Source organism: Engraulis encrasicolus, chromosome 21, assembly GCF_034702125.1.
Source record: "Engraulis encrasicolus isolate BLACKSEA-1 chromosome 21, IST_EnEncr_1.0, whole genome shotgun sequence".
Lineage (NCBI taxonomy): Eukaryota > Metazoa > Chordata > Actinopteri > Clupeiformes > Engraulidae > Engraulis > Engraulis encrasicolus.
The window spans coordinates 17991900-18001658 of NC_085877.1; the positions used below are offsets into that span (position 1 = coordinate 17991900).

General features: G+C 42.6%; 1 protein-coding gene and 1 long non-coding RNA gene across 2 annotated transcripts in view; both read right to left on the reverse strand.

The window, feature by feature from the left end:
* Positions 1-9759, reverse strand: part of LOC134437589 (prosaposin-like) — a 108219-nt gene that overhangs the window by 89029 nt on the left and 9431 nt on the right. The window lies entirely within an intron of this gene.
* LOC134437587 (uncharacterized) lies at positions 8013-9710 on the reverse strand. Its single transcript, XR_010032430.1, has 3 exons — positions 9423-9710; positions 9174-9255; positions 8013-8911 (listed from the first exon to the last, which is right to left on the reverse strand). It is a non-coding gene; the product is annotated as an uncharacterized LOC134437587 (long non-coding RNA).

Consider the following 9759-nt stretch of genomic DNA (forward strand, 5'->3'; position numbering starts at 1 on the left):
CCACGGTTATTTTTACCGGGTTTTTGCGCCCCCATCTACTTTCACCCAGCATACAAGTCTTTGTCCCAGGGTCGGACAGCCCCTGCTTTTTTTTTCCCCCCTACGTCCGGTCCCAATTTGATGGGGTCCAATTGGTACTCGTAATAAAACACAGATATAAGCACAGAATAAAAAACTACGTAAAAATATTTTGGGGGACGAATAATCAAAATAAAAAAAGGGGGGGGGGCTGTGTGGGGGGCTGGTCTCCGAAAAAAATGCCGGGTCTTTGGCCCCCAGCCCAGCACGCTATTTACGTAGTTGTTGCCTTTTGGATTTCTTTTTTGCCCCCTCTCCCTTTCACCTCTTTGCTAACCTTTCCTACTGGACAAAATAAATTTAGGACTACTGCCTTGTTCCAACACTGCATTAAAACAAGCAATCTGTCTCGGATGCCCCAATGGGGGATTGTTTTAAATTTTCACATGGTGACCACAAGGGGGATTTTTTAATTACATTGGTGCGTTTTTATCCAAAGTGGTTTGGGTTGTGGGTTGGCTACGCCCGGGACAAGTGAGTCTGGTGCTACAGGATGGAGTGAAGGGCCAAAAACCTCTGGGCTACCTCCCAGGGGCAAACACATGAACAATCAAAAAAGAGGGGTTTGTTAAAATGGCCCCGACCCTAAAAAATTTGTGGGCCTGCCCATTCCAACATCCATCCTCACTTCCCCGGTAGGGGATACAGAGTTTTGCGGGGTAAAACAAAAAAGGCTTTTTTGGTCTGAAAATGTCTCCTTTTGTGGGGGAAAAATTGTACATCCCTCAAATAGTGTGCGGGTCAAGGAGATTTATTAAAGAATTACAAAGCTCTTATAAAAATTAAACATTCAACAAAAAGGGGAAGATTTGAAACACATTCAGAAAAGCTGGTCATTTCAATGAGGTCTTAGCTCGGAATTAAAAAAAAAAATGAAATAATAAAGCTTGTGAAATTAAAAATAACAGTCTTGGGGCAACCCAAAGGCTAGCTGAACCAATTCACCTGAATGCTAAGAAGACTGAGTGACAAAGTATGTAGAAATGTATGAAAACACCTGGTAGAAAAAGAAAAATGGCTTTTAAAAGTTCCAAGGTAAGTCTTTGAGACCCGTACTTTGGAACCAGACAAAAAACCAAAAATTGACCCCTTGACAAGGGACGGCGGTCGGGTAGGGCTTCCTTAAAAAGTGCCCCGTCAAACACTACACGTGAAAAAAAAGGGCAAAAATTACACATTAAACATTTCTTTTTTAAAATTTTTTTTTAAAATTTTTGGTTTTTGGCCCACAAGAGGTGTGTGTGGTGTGTGTGTGTGGGGTGGTTGTGTGGTTTGTGTTGTGTGTGTGGGGGTTTGTGGTGGGGTGTGGGTGTGTTTGTGTGGGGTTTGTTTGGGGGTTGCTGGAAAAAATGGGCCAATGGGGTAAATTTGGCGTGGCTAGTGATACTTTCATTTCATTGCCAAATTTTGGCTGGCAGTTTATTTTGGATGAATCGCACCCTAACCTTTTTTCTATTGTTGCCTTGTTTTAAAACGGTTTATTTGGGGCAAAAAAAAAAAGCTCACATCTCGTTCTTTTTTTTAAATATTCCATGTGGTTACTTTCGCTTCGGGCCTCATTTCCGGGTTAACGTAATATAATGTAAAGAGGAAAAACCCCCTATAAATCTTGTGGAAACCTAATGGAGTAACGGGGCAAACCATACCACAGTGGCCGTGGGTAAAAAAATTTAAAATGTCAAGCCCTGGTGGTATGTGTGTGTCTGTGGTGTGTGGGTTGTGTGTTGTGTGTTTTGGGGTGTTGTTTTTATGTGTGTGTGTGGGGTTCCAGCATAGAGTCTTCCTCTGCTGGCTGGAACGCAGTTCCACAGAGAGTCGGAGGACGCACGCCCTGAGCACCCGAGCAGGGGAGTGCCCCTTTCCCGAAGCTGTGACAGTAGTGGAGGGCCCGCCCGGGAAGAACGTAAAACCGGCCCAGCACTGTGACAAGGACGTCCGGAGGTGACCGAAAGAGAAAAAATTTAAACCCTTTCTGCAGGCCTTGGGGCCCCAAAATGATAATGATGTAAAGCTTCTTCAGAAAAAAGTAAATGGGCCTGCCGGCGAGCCCTCTACAAGGGGGAAACTTTTCATATTTTTACATGGTAAACATTTACAGTTTTTCTCTTGGTTTTGTCTTTCCCCACAACAGAAAAAAGTTTCCAAAGTCTTTGTTATTGTGATTCCGGGTGTTACCTGTGACATGGTAAATCTTTTTCATTGTTTTCGGCATTTTCAAATGCTTGTCCACCATGCATGCGTGTAAATTTCCAGGTTTCGTACATTTAAATTGCTTTTTGAATTCCCCAAAAAAAGCTTTGTACTAAATCATAAAACTATTAAATTTTATCTGATCAAATATAAAAACTGAATTTAAACTTTCCCCCATCCAATCTAAACAACATTTCGTTCAAAAAGCCCCCTCAGGTTACATTAAAATTGAAAAACAAAAAATTTTTGACTGCGCCCCTCATATGAAAACAATGAAAAACTTTCTGCTGGCGTGTACTTCATTGACACAAAAAACTTGGTTTTTGAAAGAAAAATGGGTTTGAGCAAGGCTGGTTTTTCGCGGTATCCACGGTTTTGTCCCATTTGTTAAGTTTTTTGGATAAATTTTATGTTTTGAAAATTGCGAGAAGTTTCGAAAAAGTACAAAACCAATTGGAAAATACTGTAACAAAAATGATACCAGTGTCGGAAACTTTAACAATATTCCAAAATAATGCTTTATTGGTATTAATTTTTGAATGTGCTTCAGAGTTACTATAAATGAAACATTTTATTTCTTGAATTTTCTTCAAACATTTAACATGAGCATCCCCCCAGTTCGCTGCCCCCCGATGTCCCCTATACTCAACTAGTTGACAGAAGAAGAAGAAGAAGAAAAAGAGAGCCGAAGAAGAAGAAGCAGCAGAAGAAGAAAGAAGCAAGACAAGAAGAGAAGCAGAAGCAGAAGAAGAAGAAAAGGATGTGGACGATTGCTTCTATAAACAACCCAATACCACCTTTGAATGCAAGAACCCCGAAGTTCATACCGTAGCTTTTTGGAGAGCTCTGCCAATAGATATTACATAGCCTGGAGGGGGGGTGCTGTGGTGCAGCACAATAAGTTCTTACACATATGTGTTTGCAATCCTCGGGGGCACCCATGTCCCCGTCTGACCCGGGTCATTTCCCTCATCCCACTCCTCTCTTCTCCCTTATTCCTTCGCTATTCACTGTCTTCCCTGAAAAAGGACCCAAACCCTATGACATACGCTATTTTTTAATGCCTGTGTATACGCAACTTGCAAATGTATCCTTTTTGTCCACTTCTTTCGGATCAAGGTGTAAGACTGATGGTACTCCCACGGTAGAGAGTTAGTGACTAACCCCATATAGACTGCATTGTGTTAGGTGAGTGATAACTCGGCTTTTCGTACACCTCCTTCTGAAAGTGGCAAATATTGAGTGTTTGACGCACACCCCGCACGCTCAAAAACTATTCATTGTGGAATGTGGTGGCAACCGTATTTGCATTAATCCGCTTCTATCTCAGTTGACCCCAAAGTGACCATAGGCTGAAACCCGCAACACCAGGAATGGTGTTGCGGAGCAGGAGAGACCCCGGTAGGCTGGGCAACCAGTAAACGATAAGACCAATGCTATGAAAATTATTAAACTGTACCTTTTGTCCCCGCCCGCTGAACACACTTTGATGCTTTTGTGTTACCTCGCCTTGGTCTATGGGGAGCAGTCCGAGCCCTCGGGGCGCCGACCAAGGTACACAGGAAGCTAAAAGGTCCTTGGGGTTTGCTGACAGAGGACAAGACAAAACATCTAACATATTAACATTGAAAGCACGGGTTCCTGGGGTTTGCTGAAAAGGACACAAGCCAACCTCATGATATGGAGGTGTCCCCGTTTCACAAACGGACTCCAGCGGGCGCTACTGGGATACTTCGGGCCCCATGAATACAGATTTCAGATAATTGCACAGTCAGCCACGTATGTACTAGAATCAAACCACCTAATGGATGTGCATGGTGATGTAGTCTTCGACCTGGTCGCTTGTTAATAACTGGTAGGGCCCACACTGCCACACACTAGGCACCAGCCCATCAATCACAACTCCATGTCCACCCCTTTTTTGTTTGAGTCTGTTTGCCGTCAGGGCGGCAGAGAAAGCAGAAGAACTTCAGCTCCCGAACAGCAGGCCGGTGCTTGATTGTGGTCATGGTTGCTGGCCAAGGCAGTGCAGAGACAATTTTGAACAATAACGGACAACGCTTTGGCCCCACCCACAGCCGGCAGCTAGTCTGAACCGTTCCCTTCTGAACTAGTATTTTCTGTTTTTTAAAGCTCACCGGGTAATATAAAGTATCGGCAACACCTGATAAAATATGTTATTAATAGCCTTCAGAAGCCCCTGTCATCCCATGGGACCTTAGTCATCCTAACTCTGTTAAATCTGCAACAAAATAAGATTGTACAGCTCCTTCCTTCCAATCTAGCAAAGAACGATGTCTGCCAACCTTGTCGTAGGGGAGAATGAAGATTTTGCATTCAACCCAACACTGAGTTATTTCAATACTACATATTGTTCTGCATTGTTACCAACCATGTGTATTTTATTAAATGCCTAATTATGACTTTTTGTTCTTCTTCCGTGGCCAATACAGGCCCGACCCCCTTGTAGGCGTTGGCCTAGTCTTCTTGCCATATCTAGCCTGTGCACTTAACGCCTGGCCCTGGTGCACGGGCACACAATCTCAGGCACCTGCCGGACACAATGGAACTCAGAAAATGACATGGCATGAGTAGACCTTTTTTTCCGGGTCAAAACATGGAATAGGGGACAGTGACAAGTTATACTGGTAGCTTCTGATCAGTCAGTTGATGCATTGCAACAGTCAAATCAAACAGGCTGCTAAGTCAAACTACCTTGCTTGACCATGCTTTTCCTGTGGCCTCTACACCCTTGTGACATGAGGCGCGGGCGTCATGGACCATTTCAAAGTCAATAATCTTGAAAAACCACCGTTCAACCGTGATTCTCGCTCGTTGCAAACAAAAATATGAATGTCCTTCGAGGTACGGTGACGTCGAGGCAGTGTCTAACAACTTGTTCCATCATATCGTCACTCCTTTTCCCACAATAGGGCCAAGTTAGAACAAGTCATCTGGGTTCTTGTAGATGCAAAAACAGGAAAAAACGAAGAACGTACATCACCAAATAATTACGGGTTGCAAACAATACTGGCATTTGTGTTTGGCTAGTTTGCTGGACAGTATACCTCATAGCACAGTGGTTTTCAATCTGTGGGCTTGCAAGGGTATTCCCAGGGGACCATACATCATTTCTCTAAGAGTTGCAAGTATTTCTGTGTAGTCATTGGCTTGCTGACATTATTTTTCAGTTGTTAGACTTAGAGGTGAGCTGCAAACAGTTGTTGAAAATTACAAGTGGGCCCCAAATTACGGAAAAAGTTTTGGGAGCCACTGCTGCCAGTGCAGTACGCCTATGTCCATGTCAGTTCCATGTAGATGTGTACTGCATCAGTGGGTCTCACCCCTTTTTTGAACAAAGGGCCCACTTGACCTTATTCCACATGCTTCCCATCCCCCATTGACTTCACCATAAGACTGCCACCCAACCCCCTCCTCCCTTAGCAATAAAATAAATACAATGAATGAAGACCCCCATTCGAGCCACTCGAAGCACCTCCCCCAAATTGCTGTAGAGCCTCCTTGAGAAACAAGGAGGTCTGTACATTTTGACACTTGGCATATGTAGTAAGCAGATTTAAAAAGCTGTCCACACACCAAGACTTGGTATCGGGCAGCGATGAAGACTATGGGGAGGTATCTGTCCAACCACTGCTTTGCACAAACCCTGCTGCCCCCGCCTTTTTGAAGCAATTCCACACACTGGTATTCATGTTGGTGTTTGATCATCTCCTGGGCCAAGGCAAAAACCGCAGCAATCAACACAGAGATCCAGGGCCATTGGGGGTGGAAAACACTCACATACACTTTGAATGCTTTTTGAAAAATGTTGAATACTATCGAGTGCTACTGCCTGAGCACTGGCAGTGCGCAGGCATTGGACAGGTATAAGAGTGAATGATGGGAATGTAAAGCCAGTTTGTTCTTCGTATACATTGCGATGCGTTTTAGGGCCGCTCTTTGTACAGATATTCATTCATGTACTACTAAACAACTATTCAGCTAGTGATATAATAATTGTTATATAGTAATGCAACAAATAGTGGTATTGCATAGTATAACACACATGATTTTTTTTTTTCCAGACCTGATTAACTTCTGTTTCCAAATTTATTTGCAAGGTCATCTTTAATCTTAACGCTCCACGGATCGATTTCACAATGCACCGCACAGATTAGCCGTGGAAAACAAAACCCAGATTAACAAGGGGAAGTTTGTATTTTAGCTTTTAGTCGGCCTTTTTTTTTTAAATAGGCCTTAGTTTTATCTCTTGCGTACCCCATGTTTAACTCCAGCCAATCCACATTCACGTCAGTAGTCCAGGCCACACAGGCCCCGGTCATGAAAAGGGGTCATGATAGGGGCAACCCTGGTAAAGACCTGGTAATGATGAACTTGTGTTAAAATGACAGCAATGACAACTTTTTGCGTGTGAGAGCACCCTTTTGAATCCAATGATTGAAAGGTGCACTGAAACCGCTATTGAAATCTCTCTTGAGGGGGCCCTCCGCAATAGTTTGGGGAGAGGAAAAAGGCCCCAAATCCCTGTTTGCCTAGGGCCCAAATAGCTTGGAACGGTCCTGACATGGCTGCAGATGTGGAAGATGGGGATGATGGTTCCATCACGGCACTCAGGGCCACTGCTAAGGTTTTGGAAGCCCTGACAATAACTGGTCAGGAGGCCCCCCTCATAATTAAATAATACTAACTAATAACTGTGTTCTGAAATGAAATTCAATATTTTTTTCATTTCGTTTTTAGTCAATTCCAATTTAAGACGCCTCAAGTTTGAGGGCAAAGTGGTTGGTCACCCAAACACTGGTTGGTGCCCTAAGCACTCTGTTTACTCTGCTTAATTCTAGCAGTGGCCCTGACGGCGCTCACAACCTCAACGCTGCACTACATCTCCACCCGTCAGCTCCCTTCAAAGACCTTGCTGACAAACTTTGCTGCCATAGTACTACACTACCAGAGGCACATCTTGTCCCTGGGGAGGCAGCCACTTGGGGCCCCCTAGCCACTAGATGGTGAACAACAACTCACACTTTTAACTACAACAATGGAGATTTGTTTCGAATGAATGTTCATTCTTTTGGATTTTTGTTGACCCTAGAATCGCCTCTGTACACTACAGTGCTATGACGACATTACTATTGAGCCATAGTCTGTTTGTGCAGATGTTGCCTGTTCACTCTTTGCTGAAAAGATGAAAATAAATGATCATAACAACATTACTATGACATTACTGAGAGCCTTAAAAGGTACACTGTGCAGGAAATGGTCAAAAAAGGTACTGCAACTATGCTGCTCATTGAAACTGGGTTGCCTATTGCCAAATTCGATCTTAACATGAAAGTTTACTAAGTATTAAACTAATGTTTTTTAGTATGGCCCAAGTACAGTCATTTTTGCAGCTAAAAATTTATATTTCTTGAAGTTCAAAATGGCGGACCATGGAGAAGATCCCCCTTTTCATGCATGCAATTTTCCCAGTCACAATGAATACTTGGAATCTGATGGTGGTGGTAAGTATTCATGAAAAAGGTAACATTAGAGAATGGGTAGCATTCGTTTGCTGGAAATAAACAACTAAAAATCTTACACAGTGTCCTTTAAGTAACACATTAAGACTCGATCATTACAATTTAGTTTGACAGGCTGAGGCTAACATAGTCTCTGTGAAAAGGGGTCAAGTATACGTACATTATGACCATTCTGGCAACAGCACTCTTATTTCAGGGGTCATATGTTAAAAATTATAAATGAAGTGAGAAGTTTGTTTGTTCAGAAGAGGGAACTGAAATATCTCCTGCTCCTCCTCACCCAGAGTGGTGGTGAAGACATGCGTCTAAGTTGAGAGTTGTTTATGAAAAACACATTTACTTCCCCTATGAAGGCCACCATTGCTGTAAATGTTTTTTTTTTTTAAACAAACGCTACATCTTGTTTCCCTTTTTAATTTCTTTATAAAATCATGCATGACTCTCACAACCAACTGCAACATCTTTGAAAGTATAGGCAGGACTGATGTGAATGGACTGAAATATGTTTCAATTTCTGACATATTTGTAGGAATACAGTAATAAAAAACTAATGCAGTGCAACAATATTTTAATAAGCATATAGGCCTACTGTAGCGTTTTACTCTATATGGCCTTTATGTAAAATTTGGTAGGCTATCTGCATTTAAGCCCTTCAGTGGCACACATAAGTTTTTAATCAGGGTCTGACATTGGCACCTGACAACCAGTCACATGTTGGCCACATACAGGCCAAACGGGGCTATTCTTGGGTATGTCACAGACCGTGGCCTGTCCTCTGTTGCCTGCATTAATTAGTTGTTTGTATTTAAATTGAAGAAGAAGCTCCTTTCTCATCCCAGTTCCTGTTTTCATGTTTTTTTTCTCACCGCTTCATCTTACTTCAGCTCAGATGCAGGTAAAGAAATAGAGAAGTGATAACAGAACTGTGGCTAGTAGAAAGGCTGAACCACCAACCCCAGTGATCAGTGAGAGTGATCAGTGAGCAAAAGAAGTCAATGTCAAACTCTGTTGTTAACACAGACCTTAAAGTCAGAGACAACTTACCTCTTCCCCCGGTCCAGTGTTCAAGTCCGGAATGTCTACCTGAATTTGTGCTGAAACTGGTGGCAAAAAAAATCCAGAAACGACATTATTCCTGCACTACGGTGTAGTCTTAACTGTAGTGTATAGTGTAAATACAGTTATTCTGAAAATGTCTGTTTGCTGTAATACAGTGAAGCTATACATTCAGTTCAACCTGCCATCTTGAAGTTAAATTAATCTACAGCAGCACTGCTTTTTTCCTTGAATATATTTCAGCAGTAAAAGTGTATTGTCATTAAAGCGTATCAATTCAGCCGTAAACGCTCCAATTCCACTCACCTGCATACTGAATGCAAAGCAAACTCAGAAGTTGGATGTAGGTGAACATAGCTCCAGTTTTCCTCTTCATGCTGTGCATGTTCTGTGGGACACGTAAATGGACGTTCTGCTCTTTACCTGACTATTTTATTGAACGAAACCAGGTAAAAAAATCTCTTCCCACCCAACGCATTCCTAAAGAGACCAGCAAATAAGCCAACACAATGCTTACAAGAATGAGTAATACTGCTGTTTATAGTACGTGCTTACTGGCAATACTCCGTTATTGACATTTCGGCCGATAAGGGGAGCAGGTCTTCAGGGATTTTGGACTGAAAAGATATGATGGAAACACAGATAAAAAGAGTGAAGGGGTAGCGTGTACAGTTTTTCTGTTCTCGGGCACCTTCTTGTGAGGCGTTTGGTACCAATCTTATCACATTTAAGCAGGTCCACTCTTCCTCAAACCTGTCACCAAGGGTTATAATTTCTGTTGAATAACATGGTGTTTCATCACTTTCATTCACTGGTTTGTTGTGAATCAGGTTAGAACAAGGTTTACTTTGTGTTTTGTGCCTCTGTTCCCCACACTAGGGCAGGGCTTCCC